Raw genomic sequence first — 26,798 nt, 5'->3', positions numbered from 1 at the left:
GTTGGAAACTGAGTAAAAAGAGCCTGCAAGTTGAGTTCTAGGGGATCCACTGTCCTTTTTCTAGACTTGACACCAGGCACCCACTCAATTCACACAAGCGAGCAAAACACTCATACAATAAATACACATGGCTGTCAGTGCAGGGTGATGTCCTGAACGCTGAGTATAGTTATGTAATACAGACTTCAGGGTCATATCCTGAGCGCTGGCTTCATGGTTATATGCAGAACTTGGGCAGCTTTGTCATATCAGGAGCACTGAATGCAGGGTGATCTTCATAACAGTGTATGTGAGATGCTATCTAGAACCTTGGATGAAGGGCAAATAAAAACACCAGGTGTTTTCCAGAGCACTGGCTGTGAGGTGATATCCATGGCCTGGGTAAGGGGTCATACCTCGAACAGTGTTTTCAGGGTGATTTTCAGGACATTAGGTGCAAGGCGGCATCCCGTACACTGGCCGTGTTATCATATTCAGAGTGCTGGCTTATGGTTTATTCAGCAGGGACCTTTGGCTGTTTTTGGAGATAGCATCCTATTAGGAAGCCCTGGCTGTCCTAGACTTGCTATGTGGACCAGGCAGGCATTGAATACACAGAGATCTGCTTACCTCTGTCTTCCAAGGGCTGAGATTAAACGTGTGCACCACCACACCCAGCCCCTGAGTAACGTATTTTGATCATGTTCTTTTTCCGTCCCATGCCTCCTCACAGATTCTTCCCACCTCCCTGCATATCTAACTTTATGTTCTCTCTCTTTCTTTCTCTTTAATGAAAAACAAAAATTAAAAAAAAAAACCAAAATGAAAATCAAAACAAAAAAAAAAACAATGAGAAGACAAACAACCCCTAAGCCAAACCAAACCAAACCAAAGCAAACTCCCACAAAGAGGACCATGGAGCTCTGTGTTGGCCAACTCTTCCTAGGCAAGGGGCCTGCTCAGAGTGTGGTGCTATCCCGAGTGATATCTTAATCCATGTGCATTCAGTGTGATATCCTGGATACTGGGTACAGTATGATGTGTGGAAACTGGACACACGCTGATCCTCTCTCCTTTGGTACTGAACACATCTTCTTCCTTCTCATTGTCCCCTAAAATATCACACACACACACACACACACACACACACACACACACACACACACACACACACACACACACACACACACACTACCACATCTAGATTCTCCATGTAGGAGAAAACACAGAGTGCTTGTCTTTCTAGGTATGGCTTATTTTGTTTAGCATATGCTTTTTTTTTCAGTTCCATTTATTTTTGTGCAAATGTAATTCCTTCAATTTTATTTAAGGCTGAAACATTCCACTGGGATGTGCGTCCTGTTTTCCATTTATCTTTTAATGGACATCGAGGTGAACTCTATTTCCAAGGTATTGCAAATCTTGCATCAATAAACACGCGTGTGCACGCATCTCCATGGGATGTCGACTTAGACTCCTTTGGGCAAATAGCTAGGATATGCTTGGTATTGTGGCGTGGCATGGTAGTTTTATTCTAGTCGTTTCTGAGAACCCTCCTCACTGACTTCACACTGCCCACAACAGTCCACATCCTCACAGTGTCTAACAGTTTCTCTCTTCCCTGTCTTTGTCAGCATTTTTTGTCATTTTTATGAGATTTTGACCCTTAGATACATGTATTAATACTCATAAGTTTATTCTGTGGGGATGTGGAGACCAGCTATAAGTGTGTGGGTATTTTTGAGTTATTCAGTTCTTATGATCTTTTTGGATGTGAGGATAATGTGCTAACAATTCATTGCAGATTACAGATTAAGATGCTTGCAGATGACCATCAGACGAAGCACAGGGACCTCAATGGAGGAGTTAGAGAAGGACTGAAGGAGCTGAAAGGGTTTACAAACCCTTAGGAAGAACAACAATTTCAACCAACCAGACCCTTCAGAGTTCCGAGGGACTAACCCACCAACCAAAGAGTGCACATGGAGGGACCCATGGTTCTGGCTTCATGTGTAGCAGAGGATGGCATTGTTTGGCATCAATGGGAGGAGAAGTTTTGGTCCCGTGAAGGCTTGTTTCCCCAGTGTAGGGGAATGCTAGGTGTTGAGGTAGAAGTGGGTGGGTGAGAGGGGGAGCATCTCACAGAAGCAGTGAGAAAGGGGAGTGGAGAGGGGGGAACTGGGAAAGGGGATAACATTTGAAATGTAAATACATAAACTATCCAATAAAATTCATTACAATAATCATAACAGCCAATTAATTTCTATGTATTGACCCTGTCAAAATTCTTATTATAGAAAAAAAAATCAAAGATTTAGAGTTCACACTTACAGAGAGGCAACAGGCAAGTTTGTCATTCAGTTTACATCTATAAAAATGGAAAACGCTTCTGTGTCAAAATGAATATGAGTGCTATCCTGTGGTATTGCAGTCCCAGGGAGCTACTTGGAAAGTCAGAGCGCATGTGTCTCAACTGTTATCGTGAGGATTGGATTGGCTTTCTGGTGATAACTAACGAGGTAACAGAAAACACATTAATCTTCAACAATTCAGTAATTTATATTCTCATAAATATGTATTATATGATAACAGTACATTATGTTGTGCATACTGAAAGAGCTTATTAATGAAGCCACTCTGCTACAGGAAATGAATGGGAGAAATCACAACTAAAACCATGGCCCTGGCGTTAATAACGATTGCCAACTTAGGCCACGAGAAGCTGATTTCAGGGTCAGGATCACGGGAGTAGCGACACAGCAAGAGCGGTGGATCCGTCTACGCACAATTGTGATTTCCTGTTTGCTGGAATACCGTCAGATAACTGCCTCGGATAGGACTGCTGTCTACATCCACCAGGAAAGGCTGAAAGGAGACGGCTCGGCACATGCCCTGCCAGACATTTGTTTTGGAAAATGAAACCCTGACTACACGGACGGGACACAGGTCATGTGTAAGCCACTACAGAAGGGTGACTGGGGCTCACACGAGAATACTGTCTGAGGCAACTTTGGTTCAGGTATCTCTTTCTCTATTTGGTGGTTTAAGATCATAAAGATTTTGAAGCACTTGGGGCTGCTTCCTGTGGGGAAAGTAACATTTTCAAAGGCTATCAGAAGCCAGTAAAGGCATTAATGGGGAATCTGATTGCATTCTGATCCTCTCTCTGATAAGTTAGATCTGTCACCAGTCACAGTAAAAATGCTGTTTAGATCATTTTAAGAACACCCTAGGATTTGTTATGCGTGTCTTGGCCTCTTGGGTAAAGGAAGGTCTGTGTTCGTCTTCATGTCTGATTTTTATTTTTATTTATTTATTGTTCATTAGATTCCTTTTATTTTGTGACATTGTCACATCTGCACATCAGCGTTTATGTTACCAAGTTTAGTTTTGTGATGGGCCGAGGGCGAGTATTAAACTGATATTTTTTATCAGCATATAGCACAGAAGCTGGCACTAAAAAGACTTGCTGTTAGACAAATAATTGAAGAACATTAATGATCGGTGTTGACAACATTAGTTTAAACAGATGACTGGCATTTTTAAGTAGACATAGCAGACATTCACTAACATTCCTGATATTCCTTAACAACTAGTGTTAGTTCATTTGCCCAAATCTATCATTTAATCTGATGTATGTCTGAGACATATTTAGACATATAGTATTTCCTGGTAATATTTCCCTGAATAACTTGAATGTCCACGTGTACCAGCATTTATTTTGGTGCTAGAGACCAATTAATACAATATTGTGATGACTCCTACAGGCACAGTGCACACACAACTACATGGGAGATTTGGGGGTGAATATCCCACGAACTCTAGGGCAGTTTTCAATGACTTCCTGAAGGATGAGTGAAGTTCATAGGTAAGAAAACCCTTTCTATATTTAATATAATAGAGCACTACAGCCTTAAAGTACTAAGGAAAGGGAATGAAGTATAACCATGATGATATGTTTGGTTATTGAAGAAACTTAAAAACTATTGGAGTCCTTTTTTCTGAAAAGACTTAATTCACTTTATTTTTGAGATATAAAGATCCTATGTGGTGGTCACAGCTGGATCCCGTGACCTATGACATGGCCTAGGTTTTCATAACTTATTGGACTGTTAAAATACTCAAGATAGTTGACTATTGGCAACTGAGTAGACAAATAGATCAATGGAACAGGAAAGAGTTTCTAAGCAGATTCAGATATTTTCAACTGGCCTTTGGTGAGGATTCTCAGTCAATTTAATGGAGAAAGAATGGTTTTCCAAAATGTGCTTTAACAACTGAATATACGATGTAAAGTATAAATACGTGTACTGTCTTTATACTTTCAAAAAATTGGTTCAGATTTGAAAATATACTAAATGGATAGACAATAAAATGACTAGAAGAGAATAAGTGAAGCTCTAGGTGGGCCTGAGTTTGTAGATAGGGTAGTGAGAAAAATGCCAAATGCATAAGCTATAACACAAAAATTGATGTTATGGTTTATTGAAATGAAAAAAAAACATTTCTGCTCAACAAAACATAATATCAGAGAATATGTAATCTGTAGACTAGGAAAAATGTCATAAACTATATAACTTATGAAGGACTTGTAATCAAAATGTAAGAAGACTCCTTAAAATGCAACAGTAAGTAAATAGCATAATTTTCAAAGTGGGCAAGAGATATGAATGCTTCACCAAAGAATACCAAGGTGACAGATAAGACGTGAAAAAGAAGTGCAAAGCATGTACCGTGTAAGAGGAGAACTTCAAGGCACAATGGTGCAAGAACTATTCACCTACGGGAGCGCTGAACTCAAAATGCTGGCCTACCACATGGCAGCCCGGGGCTGCCCGGCGTATGCTTACTCTCTGCTGATGGGAATGCAGAAAGGTTTATCTCTGTGGAGAATAGTTCAATAGTTTCCTATAAAGACAATATTAACTGTAGGGGAAACAGACTCAGAGAGGAGACCGAGTATATGGGGTTTCTATATATTATTTGTTGAATTTTCTATAAGCCCTGATGGTGCCAAAATATTTTCCCACTTAACAAACTATTTCTGAAATATAAGTTCAGTAATAACGGTCCCATGAAAATAACCAGTGGGGGCTGGAGAGATGGCTCAGCATCGAAGAGCACTTGCTGCTCTTTCAAAGAACCAGAGTCCACCTCACGGTAGCCGAGCCAGGAGGCTCATTAGCACGGGGGACTCCAACTCCGAGGGATCTGGCCCCCTATTCTGGCCTCTGGCCAATTGTATGCCTGTGCACATACTGGTGTGTGCACATGAATGCATACATACAAATAGACATAAGTAAATAATAAAATAAAGGTATGTGTTTCTAAGTTAATTTTACAAATAGATTAAGTTGGAGCAATTGAAACTTTGGAATATCAAGAAATCGAAAACACTGAGGATTCTTAGATTTTTGGCTTGTGATCCAATCACAGACTTGGAGATTAGTATAACTTGGATCTTTTGGCTGGGGTACACTTGTCTTTCATGAATAATATTTCATCTGGACACGCTAAAGGAATTTCCTCGCTTGTGACATGTACTTTTTTCTGTTACTACTCATGTATTAAGAGATAAAAACGATTTTTTTAAAACCCATATTCTTGTATTTTGTTCTCTCTAGAAGCAGCCAAAAGTCTCCAGGTTCCCAAATTTCCATCTTTGACCTAAATTTGTCTCCCAGAATCTGATATAACACAGACATATCGAGCCATCTGTGCGATCTCTTAGGCCTTCAATCAAAGGCACATCAAAACCAATTCCCCCAACTTGCTTTACCTTGGCTTTCCTCCTCAGTTGAGGGCAAGTACTCAGGCCAGACGTTCTCAGATTCTTAATTCTCTTTTTCTCAAAGCCTTCAGTCAACCTATCAGAAAATCCTGCCTTGCCTCTGCCTTGGAAGCATAGCCAGAAGTCTTGTATAGTAAGTGGCCTCTTTCGTGTTTCTGTTCTAGGCCACACCATCTTTGTCTCCTTCCTCAATGGATTGATAACCCCCTGCCACTGTCTCCTGGTTCTTCACCTCTCATTGCTTTCTTCATTTTGTTACAGCTGCTGTCAGAGCAGCCGTCAGATCAGGCCTTGAAGTTTTATGCTGCCAACTCAGCCATTTCTTCACAGTAAAAACCAAACCTATGAAACTTTCCCAACTCACAGTCTACCATTTAACCAACAAGACGGGATGCAGCTAATGTCACACATTTAGGAAAGTTCATGGACTTCAATACTTCTGCTACCATTCAGAAAGGGCTTAAATTGTTAGTCATTCAAGAAAGAACAGGAAAGATCAACTTTAATTGATCTTTGATTAGTGAAAATGTAGATGTACTTTTGTGTCATTTTCTGTTTCCTACAATATTATAGGTTAGCTTCAAAATGAGTAAAAACACTCAAGCCTGGAAATTTTAGGATAGACAGTAAGTGTCGTTAGGCTTAGGGAATGAGTTAGAGAAAACACATTGAGCCTGCACAGTGTGATGATGGCTAGGTGTCTGTCCTCTCCTTCTGCCTCAGCCCCTGTAGGATCCTCACTCAGGTCTCATTCTGACCAATTCCTGAACCTCACTCTCACCAGAGTCTACAGGGTGTAAGTCACCCAGAAACTAAAAACCACCGATCTATTTTCTGCTTCTCAAGTATTGGTCACGTTGTCTTTGAATTACAGTGACCTCTAGCCAGAGCTCCTTGGCGTCTTCTGCTCAGATGGTACCCAGGGCTGTTTATACTTGCCATCCTCTGCTCATCCTGACTTACGACTTTTCTTGTGGTTAAGTGTTTTACAGTTGCTGTCATTGTTAAGGCCTAGTTTCAACTTATTGTCATTGCTATGTAAACACACTCAGGACCCTGCTCCATGAGAAGAGCAAGTCTATCTTGGTTTTGACATTATGTCGCTCTGGAAGTCATGTTCAGTCACACATCTGTAGTGCTCTCTTTGTTGTATGTCAACAACCACCATGTCAGTCCTTGAAAATGAAGTCATTTGGGCAGTTGAGCTGGCAGTAAAGGACAGGACCAAGTCCAAACTGCTTGGATTCAGTAAGTGCATTTGTCTCTGGAGCATGCTTCAATACGAAGGGTTCTAGGTTGTTGGAAAACTATATTTTCCCCATTCAACTTGATTCTAGAACTTAGAGGGTATCAGGAAGATTTAGGGAAAAACACTAATCTCTAAATCCTATCATATTTACTTTTGTTCCAGCAGGAATGCCAACTGAAAAAAATTCCTCTAAAGTTAGTTTGTTAGGAAATCAACTTAGAAGTAACTCATTCTGACTCAACCAAAGCAATGCCCATTAAGAGAGGCTGTATTCCCTTTAAAATGTCCCATCATAGGGACAGCCATTTTAAACCAATTCTTAACAAAAGTGATTATTTGAACTAAGGTAAGCTTATTCAGAATAAATATTTTCTAGAATAGAATAAATAATAATTATTTATAAATAATCATTTATAGATTATTTAATAATAATTTAATTGATAGAGTAGTGTAGATTTTACTTTAACTAAAAAGAAATGTTTATTTAGAAAGCTATTTCTGAAACAGGGACTGAGATCATTGTATCCCTGGCATCTCCCCTTACCTTTTAAACCAGTGTGGCTCTCCACTTGTGGGTCAGGACCCTTTGGAGGTTGAATGACCCTTTCACAGGGTTTGTATTATCAGAATCCTGCATATCAGATATTTACGTTATGATTCTGAATAGTTACAGTATTACAGCTTTGAAGTAGCAATAAAAATACTTTTATGTTTTGGTTTCACAACAGCATGAGGAACTGTATTAAAGGGCCACAGCACTGGGAAGGTTGAGAGCCACTGCGCTAGACCTATGATAGTTACAAGATGGTAAAGTGGACTGGTGCTAAGGTTCTGGATTAATGAGAAATCAGACACTTCGCACACATAACCCTGAAAATGGATTCATTTTCGTATGTCTCACTGTTGTGGCCTGTGAAGATCTGATTGTAATCCACTGTGGTCACTCCGTAAATGTAAAAGTATGAGTATTTGGTAGGACACCACCCTCCCCTTTAGACTACTCGTCGCTGGCAATGACCGTGAGGCCCACACCTCTGGGGCTGCTGATGCTGCCATAATAATTACCTAAAAATAAAATTCTTCCTGCAGTCTGGACGAAGAGTACATTAAAGAGAGAGGCCTCTCCTTGTTACTTTGCCATCTACATTCTAAGCAGAGCGTAGAGTTCTCCTATAAATAGATCGGTTTTGCTTGGGAAATACGGAACAAGGTTTCCTGGAAAGCTTTAGAAATGACACCAGAATGCCACACTTAAGCAGTGATAGCTTAGGGGAAGAAGCGAAAGAGCCTGACGGCTTTATCTAGTTGGTCTTCGTTGATGAAACAATCACTGGGTTTTTTCCCCCCAAGAGTCCTCGACTGTTTTCTTTGCTCCATCTACTCCCTCAGAATCAGAAAGCCTGCATTGCCAAGTTCACATCTCTGTGCTGTTTCCTTATTTAGTTCTTAACTTGCTGCACGATACTTAACTTTCTGCAGGATACTTGACTTTCTGCAGGATACTTGCAAGGAAAGCAAAATGTCATCCTTCTGGCTGGCTGCAAATGGTTTGCAGCTGCCGAGTCTCTGCTCCTTTTTTCTGTTGGGGGATTTGGATAGTATCTCCATCTAGATCACCGGAAGGCCTGGCTGTTAGTGCCACATGTGCAAAGCAGCCCTCTGACTGAATTGGACTTCCTGTGTAATATCATGAGACTTGTTGCCGTGTCAAAGACAGAAAAAGGAAATCAATACGGAGCATTCCCATGGCAGTTCTCAATTTTTCTCCACTTTGAGGCTTAGTTCAGTTAATTAAATTTTCCCTTCACATAGTATAAAGTTCACTCCACTGGTGGGCTTGGTTTTTGTGAACAAAAGAAACATTAGGAGACTCATTTCTTGGGGTATAAGGAAACCTGAGTGGGTTGCTCTAGAGCCCCTGCTTTTGTTTTCTGAGTGGTTCTGTTCCTAAGCACAGAAAGGAAAGGGGAATTTTACATTATGTCAGGGTGTAGGCACTCTTTATGCTAATAAAATAGAACCCAGATGTTTCAGTGTTCTATAAACTCACCACCCCACCCTCTTCTCCTTGCTATTGTGTCTGTTTATCTATCAGTCTGGTGTTAGTCTTGAGAAAGGTAAAAACGTAGGTGTTCTCGCAAACCTTTGGAGCACAAACAATTTTGTTCAGAATGTAGGATACTTAGCGTGGGGTGTAGTGAAAGTGGGGAGGGGTGGAGGGAGGATGTGGGAAAGACAATAACACTGATGCTACACCAAGGGAAAGTTAATGGATAGTTGAGGTCCGTTGTCTAAGGAGCACAGTCCAAATCCAATAAAAGGTTGAATCTGAGTGAAGGTTGATACTGACGACTGTCATCCCTTCACAATGTAAGGAGCAGCAGACTGATTTCTAACCCTCAACCACGGCAGCATTCCGGACCAAGACCTGGTGCATTATCCGACCCTGACTCCAAGCCTATAAGGCAAGGCAGTCTCACCCCACCATGACTAGTTTATTTAATGCAACACCAAACTGGGCCACATCAGTTTTCCAAGCATGCCACCTTCAGTCGTTCATTTGATCGGATCTTTCCCTTCAGCTCCAGGTGGCCGTGACTGTCCTAACAAGATGCCTCTTCAATACTGCTATGATACAGGACTGTGTTCTCTGGACCTGCAGCTTGTTGGCTGTGGGGGGCCAAGGTAATACGCACATGGGTCAAGCTTGAGCGGAGTCATAAAAAGGCGAAAGTGCTTCTGTCTAGTCAGCATGCATCTCAGCAGCGCATTTTAAGTGAGCGTTTTCTTAGTAAAACCAGTCGTGGATGTTTCCAGTTGGATTTAAATAAATTCGGTGGAAAACAGCCAATAGACCTCTGCCGGCCGCCCCACTGAGTTTCAAGACGCTGAACTTCTATTTGCTTTAAAAAAAATCTCACTATAGTGTGAAAAGTTTAGGCTACTGCTCTGTAAGCTGAGGTGGCTGTTCCCACCTCAGCCTGCTCTGCCCATGCAGGTCACAACTGTGTCACACTAGCACAGTGCAAGTGACACTTAGGGAGCACTGTCATCGTGGACACTTGGTCAGGAGTCATGGGCATGCGCTGAGCTAACCTCACTCCTTTATAACTGTGTACTAGGTGCGAGAGGTGAGACAGTGTCCCGGCCACTTTAGAAAGTTACTGTAGGCCAGCCGCTAAGATAGCATACCTAGGTTTAGAAGGTGTATCTGTTCCGAACACTGTGGATGATGAATTGTGGCCAATCTCTCATTGGACTCATATGTTAGCAGGCCAATTTCCATCTCTCAGAAACTTAAAAAAAAGTTCTATTTTTATTATGTTAAGTAAGTGTGCATGTGTGTCTGTGCATGTGAGTGTAGATGCCCTCAGAGGCCAGAGGCTTATGGTCCCCCGGAGGGGGTGTCACAGGCTCTTGTGAGGGAGGTTTCAGAGAGTCTATGCGGGTGACGCTAGCAGAGACTCTTAGCAGTGGGAGAGATGGAGCCCAAAGTGGCCACCTCCTGTATCCAGGTAGGACATCCAGTGGGGGATAAAAGTCACCAACCCATCTACAAATCCTTCCATCCAAGATCTGTCCTCCTACAAGAAGTGCAAGGCTAGAGATGGAACAAAGACTGAGGGAATGGTCAACCAATGACTGCCCAACTTGAGACCCATCCCATGAGCAAGAAGCAACCCCTAATGCTATTAATGAAACTCTGCTACGCTTGTACACAGGAGTCTCATGTAACTGTCCTCTCAGAGGCTTGACCCAGCATCTGACCAAAACAGATGCACAGACCCACATGCAAACACTAGAAGGAGTCAGGGATTCCTGTGGAAGACCTGGGGGTGGGCAAGGGGAGATTGAAGAACCAGAAGGGGACAGGGATTCCACAAGAAGACCAGCAGAGTCAAGACTTGTTTTCTAAACAGCAAGCCTCCTACGACAATGATACAGGCTTGTAACAAATTCGATTTCAATTTTCATTTTAAAGTATCAACCACATGAAGAATTTATAGCAGTCCGAGGTTTGCCAAGAAGTCTTCTTAAGGCTTTGAGGTAGGGGAAGGGCGAACTGAGCATTTCTACATGATGTTTCCTCTCTTCTCATGCACACCAATGTGGGAACACAGTGCCATCTGAAGAGTGTTGTGGAAAGGTGAAAGATCAATGGAAAGCATGATCAACTTGCCGGGGTGGTTTGTTCAAAGTTGCCAGCAGAGCAGGAGTCCTGAGAACTTAGGATGCAGCCCTCAGAGGATAGACAGGAAGTCAAGGTGGGGCACTTGTGGTTGTGTGGTTCATGGTAGAGCGGAGTCTTGTAGGCACTTGAGGGAGAGGAGAGCGATAAGAAGAGACATTGGAGTGTTAGTACCAGGTCAGCTGCACCTCACTGACAACCCAGACATGCTTGCATGTACCTGTAACCCCAGAGTGGCCCTGGGGGATGGAGTCAGGAGTGTTTCTGGGATTTGCTGGCACCAGGATCAGCCGGAGAGCTTGTCTCAAGGGATAAGACAGTGCATTGGAACAGGCTACCCAATGTCCTCCTTGGACTTCTGTGTGTACACACAGCTATGCACTCTCTGAGCAGCCATGCACACTTCCCAAACTTCTTCCAGAAGAAGGCATTATAAGATAATAAACAATAAATGAAACTCGATGAGGGGTAGTTTATTACTTTGTGTGAATAAGTCGATTTTCTTTTGTTTTGCAAAGTGGAAGCATTGAAGCATTGAGTGTTCAAACACCACTTTCCTCCTGATATGGCGGGAACAGTAATTCGTGGCCTTCGCCATCTGAACCGCTTTGGTTCTAGTGTTCCAAGTGGTCGGGGTGGGGCTGATAACCTGGTGCCCATGCTTTACTCTTCCCCCTCTCTCCAGTTATCACTCATGGTTGATGAAGCTGCCGAGTGCAAACAAGAAAGCAATGACAGACAGAGTTCCTTTTTCCAACTGCAAACCACTTCTGTGAGGCAGAAATGCAGTGGGAGGTAAGCAGCTACCTCAGAAGTGACAGCTATCTTCCCTTGGTAGCTTCTGAAAAGTAACTTTGCCTTATCCATAATGGAAAGAGATGCTGAGGGCAGACTGGGACTAATCTAGTGATCTAAGAAACTTTATTTGGCCGTAAGTCATCATGTATACTGTTATGTGACAGTCTGTGTTATCCAAATTGCATCTTTTTCCTAATATGTTTCTGAAAAGTGACTCAGAAAAAGTTAACTAGGGGGTTTATTTTATTTTATTTTTTTCTGTTGCTGATTGCCTAACATCAGCTTCTATTTAGCTCTGGGGAGAGCATCATTTATCTCTTGAAATTTGTCTCAAAGGACCTTCATTCAAGATGCTTTTAGGGAAGAGTTGTCTTAAAAATTGAATAACTAATAGGATGTTTATGAAGAGAAAATTCTAAGGAGCTTTAGAGCAAAGGAAGTAAACAAAACAGGGACATTATCCCGCACACCTCTTACCTGTCATTCTTCTTGAAAGGATCAAGTCTTCAGAAAAATTAAGACATTCCCCTGTTTAAGTGCGTGACTGATAAAGTTGTCTCTTCTTTTCCTGTGATAGCTGCATTTTAACAGCGTTTGGAGTTTAAAGTAAAACTCTTTGGTTGCCTGAGTCTACACAGGGGGAGAGGGATGTTATTGTTTTAGATCTGGTGTGCAGAGTCCACCCAAGTCATCCCACTTGAATTGCTTGACTAGTGGGGATTGAGAGAGAGCAGTTTTAAAGCTCTCCTTCTGTGATGAGAGGCCAGAAGCAGGCCACCGAGACAGGCCTAAAAATGGGTCAGAGGGTCAGATCATCAGACGTTGCAAGATCCTCCCAGACTGCTGTCTCCGGTAGAAGCTTTCTCTTCCCTTTACTCCAGTGCTACACCATCCTGACAGGGCGTTCTCCAATTGTGAGTCAAAGAGCAAGGCCTCTCAGCTAATTCTTGCAGTACCAGCTCCAAACAAGCTAGCCCAGAGCCTCTCCCCACTCTTCGACTCGGATCTACTACAGGATGTACAAGTTGAGAAAGAACTCTGATGGATAAAACTGCTTCATAAACACGTAGCCAGAGAGCAAGTCGGTTGAGAATCAAAGCTTGTAAAGCTCAGTATGATTTTACACTTTAACAAAATGTGGACTTCTTAAAAGTTTCTTGTAGATCCAGTTTTAACATAGATCACACATGCAGTGTTAATATCAGTAATTCGTTTTAGCATTAGGAGTGCTAAGAAGAAGAATATCTGGAGAGCTAAAAAATGTGTGGACTGTGCATAAGCACATCTGAGTGAACGTGCTCTCTTCTGGGATTTCACAGCACCTTGAATACCCGTAGACAAGGTCTGGTGCAAGGGGCAATGCTCTATCCAGCCAGTGCGCCTCAGTCCCTGAGAAACCCCACAACAACGACCCACAATTGCAGGGTGTGTCTACCTTTACTTGGCATGTGTTTCTGTCTTGACTGAAGATCTTTTAACCATCTTGCTTTGTGGGAAAGAATGTCGGTAGGACTAGAAGGGAGTGAAGAGAAAGCTGTGGGATGGGAGAAAGATGGGAAGCCTGACAGATAATTAGCCTCTCCCGGCTCCTCTATCCTCCTGTGTGACAGACGAAATGGTGTTCCCACAAAAGATGTCTGCATTTTAGTCCTTGCCATCTGCAGTTATGTCATCTCACACGCTGGTGGCGTTTGGAAGGTGGCAACAGCTCTTAGGCTACAACCAGCAGGAGAGTGAGGGACTTGGCTACACAACTGGCAATTGTAGGGGTGGGGTGTATTGTTTTCTATACCTAACTTCTAATGACCTGAACAGGCACTTGGAGAGAGATGCCTGAGTTTTGGATACCTGGAGTTTACCCAAGGGGTACCCAGCTGCACATTTGTCCTGTGTGATTATAGGGTAATGAGTTTGTGCTTACTTAGCCACTAGATTTATGGTAATTTGTTAGAGCGGTGGCAGAAATCTAAGCTAGCCTTTCTTTCCTCTGGCCTTTCTTATTATTTATTCACCCCTGCCTCAGCCATTCATGCTAGTAAAACATCATTTAAACTTGAAGCCAAGTGTCTTTTTAATATTTTTATTCATCTGAATCTTTAATAGGGTAATAGCAGTACAAGACAATTAGTCATCAGAACCAAAACAAACCTAAAGCTTATTAGAATACATCTTTTCCTCACCTGAGCTTTCTATGAGTCTCATGAGCCTAAGACATTAGTGTAAATACATTGGCTGCATCATCATCATCATCATCATCACCACCACCACCATCATCATCATCACCACCATCATCACCATCATCATCATCATCAACAACAACAACAACAACAACAACAACATCATTTTAATACTATTTTAACTCAACTATACTTGAGTTGAATATTTTTACTTGACCCAACTTAGGGAAGCCCACATTAACCCTCTACAGGTTGAGAATGCTGATAATTGTTAGTAAATAGTGATATGGCCCGGATGCCAACTGGGGTTGCTTTACCTTCAGGATGTCAGGGAAGCTGGCTGGAACACACTTTCTGAAGCCCTTCCCAGCCGCGTGGCTCTCCAGTCACACATTTGTTTGGTGGATAATGTAATACAAAAGGAGATTAAGAAAGCTTAGAGTTTACTTTCTCTCCAAACTTACTTCCCAAACAACTGAAAGTGACTCTCACCTCAAATTCTGCTGCAACATTTACTAAACACGCTCATTACCATGTATGGTAACGCAGATCACAAACTTACACATTTGAGAATGGTGGTGTTTCCCTCTTGGTTGTTACTGCCTCATGTTCTACAAGCAGCTTACCCAAGCAAACATGGCCAGGCAAGGAACAGGAGCCCTCTGGACCAAGAGGTGGCACAGGCAGCCATCAGTGCACTGGTATTGAACATAAGACTCCTTAAAGGTCTGGTTGAATCTTGTGACAGTTGATTTTGTCAAGTGGGATTGACCTTAGACTGTCCCGAAGCTTGTCCTGCTGTTATCCTGAGAGTTCCTGTAAGGGTGCTTTGGGGTCTGGTTGGCACCGAAATCAGCAGACCGAGTAAGCACATTGCCTCTCTCAGTGTGCAAGGGCCCCACCCCATCAGTTGAAGGCCTGACTGCACGAGTGCTGCCTCTCCTTCAAGAGCGGGGAGATTCTTCCTCCTGGCAGGAGGTAGCTAAGATGGTGGCCACTCTCTGTCTGTACTGGAGCTGAAACGTCGCCTCTTCCTGTGTCTTCTAGTCTGTTGGACTCAACTATCCCAGCAGTGTTCCTGGGACTTGATAAAGTTTACCAGTTCCTTCTGCAGATCTTAAAAATTATCATCCCTTCCGTGTCTTAATATGTGAGTGTATGTGTGTATGTCTGTGTGTCTGTGCATCTGTGTGTGTGTTTCTGTGTGTGTGTGTGTGTGTGTGTGTGTTGGTAAGTACATGAATGTGTGAGTGTTTGTGTGTCTCTCTCTGTGTGTATGCGAGTCTGTATGTCTGTGTGTCTGTGTGTCCGTTTATCTCTCTGTGTGTATCTTATATATGTAAGTCTGTATGTTCTGTATGTGTGTCTCTATGTAGAGTCTGTGTGTGTATATGTGTCTGTGGTGTGTGTGTGTGTGTGTGTGTGTGTGTGTGTGTGTGCATCTTGACTAATATAAATGTTACCCATAAGGGTTTAGGCTGTCGTCCTCTCACGAATTGTAGACCTTATTGTTAGTATGAAAATAACAAATTTTCACAAACTGGATGTCTTAAAAGCAGCAGAAATGTCTCCTTGTGTGTTTCTGTAGCCTAGAAGGTGTAATTAAAATGCCAGCAGTACAGGAAGCACATAGAACTGGGCGGAAGTCTGGTGGTGGTCTGTAGTCCCCAAGCACTCCTGGCTCTACTGCGGCTTATCCAACCTCTGTCTTCATGTGTCACTTGTTCTATGTGCTACTTCTTAGGAGTCCCTCGGGAATGCCCCACTTTCCCCAAACAGGGCATAGCTGACCCAATAAGGCACTGGGGGTTAGGGCTACAGCATATCATTTTTGGGGGGCAAAATGCAGCTGAGATTACTCATTTATGTAATATTCCAACCAGTTCACATTTATTGATGACAATTTAATTTAACATTTAAAACATAATTAAAATTTTTTATGCTAATTAAGTCATTGATTTCACCAAAGAAAAACCATTTTGATGTGCTAATTATAATTCCATGCTAAAGAATCTCAAGTGATCTTGGAGAGACGGAGAGCTACTGCTGACAGCTACCCAGCTTTGTTGTCTGTGGTGTTCCAGTCAGGGGTCTGCCTCTGGAGGTGATGCCAAAGCACAATGGCGTGTGCTTGTCACACCATTGATGCTGAAACCTTCAGTCAAACACAGGCATACAGGGGTGCACAGTAATATCGCTTTTGGTCCATATTGACAGCTGCATTTCTCCATCAAGAAACTCAGTCGCAGGAATTTGAATTTGCCCCTCTCCCTTTATCAGAAATTCACTCACACGGACTTGCCCCTCGCCCCCTTTACGGGTTCTCGCTCTCTGGTCTGATGTTTTTGAGCTCGCTTTGGGGACCTCGCCCTTATTTCTTCACATTTCTCAAAGTATACGCTTTCCAAGGGAGTCCACTGCTCCTCGGAAAGAGCGTTCCCATGATTCAGTTGGATCTTTCCCTACCTGGCTTTAAGAGCCTGAACCTTCAGCCGTCCCGTTCTGTGGAATCATTCAGAGCCGCTGTGCTTTCTCAGAGCCTTTCTCTATGGCAAATACCCCTTTCTCAGTAGTCACTGTCAGGAGAGAGTCTGTCTGTTTGAGAGGCAGATCTAAACATACACACAGAGTCATACTTCTGAAATATTTGTGTTGCTGGAATTACTCCTCTCTTATAGCTCTTCATTCTGGTCATACTGCAAGTGAGCTCGTGTGTACTGATGAGACCCCACCATGTACTGGCCATTCGCCATGCGACACAGAAGTATCTGGATCTCCTTCAAAATAGTCAGACTCAGTTATTGTCCACACACTCTGAAACCTTTTAATTTTTGCTGGACCTTTTGGGATAGCAACCATTCTTCATTTCGAGTGCTGAGAAATCAAGACTATTTGTTGTAAACAAACAAACACTTAATGACACAGTTTTGTATTTAGAGAACTTTGTGCTTGAAGCATGGTAAAAGGTGAGCTTCTGACCACTCTCCACAGAGGACCCTGATGTGTAGCGCTGTTGGGGGCCAGGCAGCTAATTCCTTAGTCAAACAGGCCACCCAAGTGTCATGGTGCACTCGTGTGTGTGTGTGTGTGTGTGTGTGTGTGTGTGTGTGTGTGACTTTTTCAGAAGAGCTCCCACCTGTCATCCCCACCTGATTGTTGCCAATGGCTGGAGCTTGCCTCCTCCCCTCATACTTTAAGGAAAGCCAAATATATGTAAATTCCATGCCTATTAAATTGCAGGTATTAAATTGAGACTCACTGTTTTTGAAAAAAATCTATGACATTGGTTGACTAAGTGGGGTTCACAGGCTGTAACTGATGTATTACAGCAATAATGAGAATCAAACCCCAAACTCCTCACTGCCTATACTCATCTGTGTGCAATGCTAACTCTGCTAGATGTTTAACTTATGATTTCTAAAGGCACCGGGTGACAATGTGACAGCTGTGTGATGGAGACCTCTGGGACACTTGTGGATACGGAGGCCCTCTGAAGGTTTGACCCTCTCTTCCTGTGCTGAAGTGGGTTGAAGATGACAAACTGCTTCTAAGCTACTGTTGCTAGCGGCCCTTAGGGAAGCAAGGAATGGAACAGCCTTAGACTTTCCTGTCCTGACTTCAGAAGACCAGTATTAGGGCCAGACAGAGGGCAGAATGGGGGACGACGGCCTACTGTGTAATGGGATTCTTTCAGAAATGATGCCTGGGTTCTAGAATTAGATGGGGATAATAACTGGACACTGAATCCAATATACTGGGATTCACTGGGTTTTGTGTTTCAAAATGCCTCAGTGACTTTTGTATCATATGAACTACAGCTAATTAACCTAGAACAAAAAAATTGGATTTTTGTGTATGATTTCCATACTACACGAAAATATTTCTATTTCATTTTTATGGGTATGCAGTGTTTTGCTTTACAAAATTAAGTTAATTTACTTATTTAGGGCCACAGTAAGGACATTTAGCTTATTCTCAACCATTTTTGTTTATAAAAAGGCTGCAAAGAATAGAATTCCGTGCGCCAAGTATTGAGGTGTGTGGTGAATCAGAATGCTGTGCCGTGGTTGATGGTCCTTTAAGAGGAGCAGTCTATTTTTCATTTTCTTGAAATTTCAGGAATTCCATGGCTGCCTGAATAATAGGATATAGAAAACACCATAATGTCCTAGTTTCTGGACCCAGGCTGCTTGTTTCTTGGGACACACAGTTGGAGCTAGCAGCCAAGGTGTGAGGATGTCCAAGCAGTCCCCATGGCAAAGAGGATCCCAGATGGCAGCCCCCACTGGGTTTCTAGTCGGAACCCAGGACTAGCCAACTGGCCATGTATCTGAGCCATCTTGAGAAGAGTAACCGACAACTGGAACAGGCTTTGTGCTGTCCGAGTCTCACCAGCACCTGACGGTAATTATTGCTCTATAGATTTCCTTCTTTGCTGATTCTCCTCTCACGGTCTTTCTGCCAGATGCTGAAGAATGACTCACCATCCAATGTGTTGTCGCTCTGAGAGGATATCACACCCTGGAGCCTTGAATCACAGGCCTGAAACCCTCCTTACTTACCCTCCTCAGTCCTGAGAGAGAGAGGGGGGGGAGGGAGAGAGAGAGAGAGAGAGAGAGAGAGAGAGAGAGAGAGAGAGCGCTAGCTACGCTCGCCTCCTCTTACACACTGAAGGAGCTGTCTTCACTGACCTGCCTTCCTTCATGCCTGATATGACTTATGCCTAGGGTGCTCTTTCAAGGACAATCTGTTTCCTGCGCCCACATGTGCCATCATTTACCGACTTACCTGCTATCAGAGACAAATTGGTACACGTTTTCTGTGGATAATTGCCGAGTCTAAGGCCATTCTCACTTGCACGCAGGGTTTCAGGTCTCTTCTTACTAATAGACATCTATCTCGCCAACGACAATTTCCTGGTGGATGCAAGGGGGATTTCACACAGTGTGTCTGGTCTGGGTGACTCTTTGTGGGTTTGTTTTGACTTAATTCATCTGTACTGATAAAAATGAATCCCCCCAAAATCATCCTCATAATTTCTATAACAGTTTAGAATAATAGAGTAAAGCACATTACACTGAAAAGACAAGAGGGAGACAATGTGTAGATGAGCTGAATCATCTATTTTCTGTGCTATTTGAATGGCAGTAAGAAATCATATATTCATATCATGCGTCAAAACCATAGTAACTTTCTAGGATGGCCCTCCCGTTTTCAATTACACACTTTCCCTGTGAGATGTCTAGACTTTCACTTGGTTACATCAGGCTGATCTGTAATCAGTATTTCTCATACTTACTGTTACTGGCTATGTTCCTAAGCATCTCTCAGAGTGGAGACTAAGACAATCCAGTGAAAAGCACCTTCGAATTGTTCACAGTAGCAATAGAGCAGCTGCTGTGGTACCAAAGTTGTGACACCCAATGCAATGTTTTTATGGTTCTTTCCGCCATCAAACACAGCGCGATGTGGTAATTGCTGCCAGGGAGACGCGCAGAAGATATGTTGGATGTAGAGCAGATGGGAGCCTAACGAGCCCGGCGGAAATAAGAAAGACTTCATTGAAAAGATGGGCCTGCTCTGAGCACCGCAGACCATGATCCGTATTTCTCTCCGTGCCTAGCACCTCTATTACTCTTAGGTGTCAGCAGTCATCAGTCATTACCTTGTCTTTCTAATGCAGGCATCCTGCACAGGTAAAATCCTGTGACGAGGACTAGGGGACACCATCTTCTGGGCGTAACACAATTATTGTTACTATAAATGAGCATCAGCCATGGTTTCTTGCACTGGGCCTGCACAAGACCGGCCATATCAATAATCTGTCAGAATGGAGGACAGGTTCACGGGACCACAACACTCTGTACTAGTCAGGGTTTTCTATACTAACAGAACTGATCAAATGAATATATATTAAAAGGGGGTCTGTTAAGTGGCTTACAGGCTGCGGTCCAGCTAGTCTAACAGTGTCTCATCCAGATGAAAAGGCCAAGAGTCTGGTAGTTGTTCAGTGTGGGTTTCTCCGATGGTTTTCAGGTTTATTTTGAACCTCAGGTAGGCTGGTTCTAATACCGGAAAGGATTGCCTCTGCACAGAAGACACGAACTTGCCAGCAAGATTGAGGGCAAGCAGGCCCAAACCAAAATGCCTCCTTCTTCTATGTGGGCTGCCATCAGAAGGTGTGGCCTTCCTACCTCAGATGGTCCAAAAATGGAAACCCCTCACAGGTGTACTTGGGTCTTAGCAGATTCCAGATGTGCTCAATTAACAACCAAGCTGACTCATCACGCCCTTCTTGCTGAACTATTGACCATGGGTAGATTCTGATAGATGGACGATTATTAATTTAGTTGGGTACCCACTGGTGACTCCACTAGCCCCAATGGAAAGCTGCAAACATGGTTTCCCAGGAGGCCCTGGTTAAGCTAATTGGACCATTAAACGAGAAAAAGACATGAACCTGGGGAAGGAATTTTGTAGAAAGAAGCTGATGGGGTATGATGGAGACAGAGGGTGGAGGGGAGAGTGTATTCAGAATGTGTTATATACATGGATGATGTTGTCAAAGAACATATTTAGTAGTCAAAAAACAACAACACATGGACAATAACTGCTCAGATCAAGAAAACTGGGGAATAGACACCAAACACCTGACTGCTCCAAGCACAGTCTAAACCCAGCATCCTGGTCATTGACTGAGAAAACATCTACTCACCCACATCTACTGTGTCTGAGTTCTAGATCTTCCTGGCATTCCTCAGAGCGAGTCACTTCTGAGTGCATTCCAGGCTCTGACTTCTTGATTATTCCTTGTCCATCCTTTTCTCTTTTGGAAATTTATATATATTTATGGATTTCTTGATGTTAAGTTTTTCCTGTCAGTTTTCAGGGTTTAGAGCAAAAGTATACAGAATCTCATGTTCTCAGAACACCACCTTGACCCAGTGCCAAATTGAAACTTTTATGAGACTGGAACCATAAGAATATGTATAAAGCCTATTACAAATGCTTCCCAAATGTGCTTGACCTTTTTTTTTTAAATCTCTTTACATTGGAATAATACTTCTGAATACAAGGCATTTTCATGTAACTTATCCATTATGTGCTAATGTAGCTGGTTTTTTCCTTGCCCTTTATAAATGATAGTGTCATGTGCCAGTGAGGAGCATGAAATACAGCTAAAATATAAGGTACATATACCTTATATATTGAAATATATAGTTCATGTATATAGAAGGACACCTTTCTCTTGAACCGTGGTGGGAAGCTGAGTTTAGGACAGATACCAGGAAGAAAAGACCAGATTTTGGGAGGCCAGTAAGGCTTCTGCAACTGTCTGAGCTCTAAGCAGTGAGATGCAGGATTAAACAGCACAGACAGGAAGGCATAAATGTTCAAAGAAACACATGGCAGATGTTGGGTAACATGTTGGCAGTGACCCTTGGGAGACAACAAGGCTCCGGTGTCCTCTGAAGGAGACAGGCATCTTCTGTGGAGACAGAGAGTTCACAGGAAAGGTGTGAACTCTCTCAGTGTGCTTCCTAGTGCCTTAAGTCAGTTATGACAGCCCAGGATCCGGCATAAGGTGACTTCATCTTGGGCCACACTCAGGAAGCTACATTTCTGGATTCCTAGAAGGCTTTTATTACGGAATAATTTTTCCGTTTAACACGGTTGTGCAACTTTCGTGTAATGGGATCATAAGCAAAGCCTCCAGAGTATTTGCCTGTCTTGAAAATTAGCCCGCAGACCCGGAAGTTCAAAGAACGCCGCGAGAACAGAAAAAAAAATCGAACGGATGGGAACCGAAACTGTCAATAAAATGTTCACCGTGACCCGCGTATTGATCTTCACTTAGTTCACGTCCACTGTTCCAAGGATCCACACCGTGATAACTGTAGTAGAACGGCCTGATTAAAGAGCCTGGGCAGACAGCTGCCTGCGGGACGGTAGATATTTTTGGACTTCTCAGTAAGGTTCCTGTGATCATTCCGCTTTCAGCGTGGCCAGGTTTGACCTCCTCTTTCAGACATTGGAAAAAATAAGCAACTGCAGGTGAGGAGGACGAACCCCCCCCCCCCCCCCCCCCCAGAGTGAGCAGCACGGGGCAAGGCGGTGCCTGGCTCCCTGAAAGTCTACTGATCTCTGAGCCTCTTAGCATTGCCCCTTTAAATCCTGCCCTCCACCTCCATTCCCTGTACCCCATGACAACTTTCTGGCTTGGATTTCCCAATTTGTACAGAGATGCAAGGGGGCACTGCTGCCCTGGCACACTAACCATGACTTAAACGCTGCTTTTCCCCCTAGCCTTCTCTTTTGCCGTTGGAAGTAATGTCTTTCCTAGTGTTGGATTGCTTCCCCTCCTGTGGATAGTTATTTCGGTGCACACTTAAACTGTGCCTGGGATTTTCTTTAGGCGATTAGAACTGCTGTCTGGCTAATGTCGTGAGTGCCTAACAGCCAAAGGCAGCTATCTTTGCTTAGCGTAACTACTTCTTGGACTGAAGGTTTCCAAGTGGCACGCTATCAGAAGGGTTAGGATAAAGTTCAGTGATTACCTCCTTCAGCCATTCACACTCCAAGCCACTTGGTGGTTGATGATGTCACAGACTCGTGGGGCGCGCAGAATCTATCCCTTGAGCTGGAGAGGAGAGGAGAGAAGAACTGACGAGTCTTTTCTCTGCTAGTTAATTTTCACCAAAATTTTTATTTTTATTATAATATTTGTGTTACTTTGCTATGAATTTCATAATACAATGTATTTTGAGCCTACTCATCCCGCTTCTCTCCTTAACGCCTTCCAGATCTCATGTAACCCTCCCACGTCTTCATCTCATCTCTCCTTTTAAAAGATAGCCCACAAAGTCCAATTTGTGCTGCGCAAATATTCACGAGTGGGGGACCATTCCCTCGAAGCCATGTCAAGCTATGAGGAGGCCACATCCTTAAGGGAAAATGTCTCCCCTCCCTCCAGAAGTCACCAACTGTCAACACCTCCACAGCTAGGGATAGAAGCTTGTGAGCCCCTGCACACCTCATGCTGAACGTCGACTGCCCTGATCCTAGGCAGGCGACCACAGCTGCTATGGGACCACAGTGCAGCATCCTGCCATGTCCAGAGAATACCGCTTCACTCTCGTCCTCCCTGACTCCTGGCTCTTAGACTTTCCGGCCCCTCCTATAAACCGGTCCCCGAGCCTTGGAGTGAGGGGATGAAGAAGCCTCATTTCCGGTCTGAGTACTCTACGCCACTTTCCCCCTGCAACCTGACGAGTTCTGTGTTTCTCCTGGTGATGGTTGATGCTCTACAAGTACGTATCTTAACTGAAAATGGAAGACATTTTGCAGTAATGATGGCAGAAGCTTGTTCAGAGAACAGACGGTTGTAACTTTTTCAGCTTTGTTTGGGGTCAGATATTTGGCCAGCGTAGACCCACTTTTGGCATATAGAAAACAATCACCCCTTCTAGCTCCCGGGAGCCTTGTGAATGTGTAGACCTCTGTGATGAGAGTTTTTCACAGATGTTCCCAGTATAGAACGTTTCTCCCAGTATAAAACGTATAAAATGAAACTCTTCCAGGCGATCCAGATGTTCTGAACTTGGTGGGAAGAAAACACAGCTACACAAGAAGAGACAGGATGCTAAGGGGAAAAATATCTCTGCTGGAAAGAGAGAAGAGACCAGGAGTAGGAGCCAGAGACAAGGAGTTCCTGTGTCCGGAGAAGGATAATTTCGTGATCAGTCATACATTATTACCTACTCTGTCTCCAATATTCTTACTCCTGGCTAAGGCCAGAGTAAGAATCAAACCTCAGCCATTTAGTTCATGAAACATTTATTGGGCATGCTCCATTTTCCACTCAAGGCTAAGGTCTATGGCATTAAGAGTAAGGTGAGTAGTTCAGAGGTAGGAGAGCCACCCTTGGGGCTGGAGAACAATGTGGCTCCTGATTCTGTTTTCTTGTCTGTGATGTGTGTTGCTTGTACTCACAGTAAAGCCAGTTCTATACACTAACCTGCGTATGGCAGTGACAAACAGAGGTCGTGACTCCCTACATTTCCAGTCCTCACTCCCCAGTCAGTCTCCCCAGGGAATGCTCAGGCCAGCCACCCCTCGTGTGAGTTGAGGAGATAAGCTTTAAATGTTGCACACATTTCCTACTACAGCTGCGTTTTGCAGCTATGCAAGGATATTTAACTAGCGTACTTCCATAAACTAGACTCTCAGGAGAAATGACAAAGAGAGTAAATTGAAGCATAAATAAAAAAAAAGCAACTCAAAGTCAAGGAGTGGTGAAAAAAAGCAATTTAAAATCAGGAAATACTGACGCTTGTATCAAATTTATAGAAACCAATTCAGCACAGAATAGATCACAACTTGGTGTTGACAATCTAAGTAATCAGTAGGCCAGCTAGCTCATCAATATGCCTTATCACCTCCATTTGTCAAAGAGAAACTGGGACGAGGGGGGAAACTTGAACTTGAATGTTCTTCCAATGGCTCAGGGATATGTCACCAAACCCAAGAGAGCTGGATTACATTTTGATACAATATAACAAGTAAACCTGAATGGCTCGGTACAAGTGGGAATTATTTTCAGGACCCATAGGCCTTGCCCAGTTGTCAAGTGTTTAAGAAGTTAAAAGTATGGGACTTCGCGTTGGGGATCTAGCTCAGTGGTAGAGCGCTTGCCTAGCAAGCTCAAGGCCCTGGGTTCAATACCCAGCTCCGAGAAAAAAAAAGAGTATGGGACTTCAGTGGAGGGACATCTAGGTTACATCTAGGTTGTTTCTAGATTTGGGCTATTATGAATAAGGCTGCTAGGAACATATTGAGCAAGTGTCTTTCAGCTGAAGAATGGAATTTTTTTAAAAATATGGTACATCTACACAACAGAATATTATTCAGCTATTAAAAACAAAGACATCATGAATTTTGCAGACAAATGGATAGAACGTGAGAATATCATCCTGAGTGAGGGAACCCAGTCTCCTGTACTCCACAGACCCGAGGAGGCTGAACAGGAAGGAGGGCACAAGCAAGATGCTTGAGTCTCAGTTGGAAGGGGGAATGGAATGGCTGTGGAAGGCAGATGGAGGGAGGGAACTGGGTGAGAGAGGGGATCAGGAGGGGAGTGGGAGAGTTTGTGGTCAGGGGTGGGGAGGGGCAGAGGGGATGGCTGGATGACCATGAGCATGAATGGAAATCTGCATCTGACTGAGGGGGAAGGTAGGCGTCATCTCCAGAAGAGATGGAGATCTGGGATAGGGGAGGCACTCAAGAATCAATGAGAGTGTTCTTAGCTGTGACTCACAGCATTGGGAAGGCTGCCTGTTGTGGCCAGGCAGGAACCCTAGTAGAGTGATAAAACTCTCAACCCAAAACATCCTGTCTATAAGAAATGCAGGGATTGAGAATGGAGCAGAGACTGAAGGAATGGCCGACCAATAAACAGTCCAACTTGAGACCCATCCCTTGGGCAAGCGCCAATCCCTGACACGATTAATGATACTCTGTTAGGCTTGCAGACAGGAACATGTTGTCTTCTGTCAGGTTCTACCCATCAGCTGACTCAGACAGATACAGACACCCACAGTCAAACAGTGGCTAGAGCTTGGGGACTCTTATGGAAGAATAGGAGGAAGGATTGCAGGCCTGGAGGGGATAGGAATTCCACAGGAAGACCAGCAGTCAACTAACCTGGACTCTCGGGGCTCTGAGTGTCTGAACCACCAGCCAATGAACTTACACAGGCTGAACCTAGGCCTCTCTGCTCATGTGTAGCAGATGAGCAGTTTGATCTCCATGTGGGTCCCTAACAACTGGAATGGGGGCTACCTCAAAAGCAGTTGCCTGACTATGGGAGATGTTCTTCTGACTGGACTGCCTTGTCTGGCCCCAATGGGAGAGAAAGCACCTAGCCTCCCAAAGACTTGAAGTGCCAGGCTGGGGGGATGCCCAGTGGGCTCCTATCTGCTCAGAGGAGAAGGGGGAAGAGAGGAAGGAGGAGGTGACTGGGAGGGAAGCAGTGAGTGGGATGTAAAGTGAATAAGTAAAAAAATAAATTAATTAACTAAAAAGGAGTATAGGACTTGGAATTGAATGAAGGCTAGTGACAGTCCCAACTTTTGTTCTTAACCAACAGCTCTATTGATTGCCCTGACCACAGTGCAGGCTAACGGACTATTCATGGTATTCATGTTTCCGGTGCTTCGGCATAAAGATGGGAGTTGGTTTGTTCAGATGGCTTATCATGTGTACTAAAGAGAGAGGATTACATGTGGGAAGGACACTGGCAGTATAATGAGACACATTTGTGTGACCTAAGGGTGCCCTTCCTCCCTCTGGGTAGCCCTGTCCTTTATAATAAAGATTTGCTTAGAAGAACTATTTCGTATTGTTATGACTCCTTTGAAAACAGCTAGACTTGGTAGTCTGTAAGATACCTGCTTATGTGGAGAGATAGCATCCTTCATGAAAACACCCCAGAGTCTTCCATTTGGTTCTCCCTCCTTTAATGGCAGGGAAGCGGGAACAAGAGGCTTAAAGTCCTTCAAGCTGGTGTCGGGGTTAACTAAACCTGATTGTCTCATGACATCCTTTCCAGTTTTA

At 43.6% G+C, this 26,798-nt stretch overlaps 2 long non-coding RNA genes across 4 annotated transcripts; one reads left to right on the top strand and one right to left on the bottom strand.

Annotated features, from left to right (window-relative positions):
- Positions 1 to 11,015: 11,015 nt before the first annotated feature.
- LOC120098268 (uncharacterized) lies at positions 11,016 to 23,353 on the bottom strand. The gene is made up of 4 exons (XR_010059798.1): positions 23,218 to 23,353; positions 22,742 to 22,824; positions 11,429 to 19,099; positions 11,016 to 11,335 (listed from the first exon to the last, which is right to left on the bottom strand). It is a non-coding gene; the product is annotated as an uncharacterized LOC120098268 (long non-coding RNA).
- On the top strand, positions 19,008 to 26,576 carry LOC120098267 (uncharacterized). Of its 3 annotated transcripts, none has more exons than XR_005496415.2 (3): positions 21,741 to 22,238; positions 22,988 to 24,077; positions 26,332 to 26,576. It is a non-coding gene; the product is annotated as an uncharacterized LOC120098267 (long non-coding RNA). The 3 variants fall into 3 exon arrangements; XR_005496417.2 differs by lacking the exon at positions 26,332 to 26,576 and having other exon boundaries at positions 21,746 to 22,238; positions 22,988 to 23,494; positions 23,765 to 24,200; XR_005496414.2 differs by lacking the exon at positions 26,332 to 26,576 and having other exon boundaries at positions 19,008 to 22,238; positions 22,988 to 24,200.
- The last annotated feature ends 222 nt before the right edge of the window (positions 26,577 to 26,798 follow it).

This window comes from Rattus norvegicus, chromosome 18 (assembly GCF_036323735.1).
Source record: "Rattus norvegicus strain BN/NHsdMcwi chromosome 18, GRCr8, whole genome shotgun sequence".
Taxonomy (NCBI): Eukaryota; Metazoa; Chordata; class Mammalia; order Rodentia; family Muridae; genus Rattus; species Rattus norvegicus.
The sequence above is the reverse complement of the archived record's forward strand: the minus strand, read 5'-3'. Positions and strand labels throughout refer to the sequence as shown.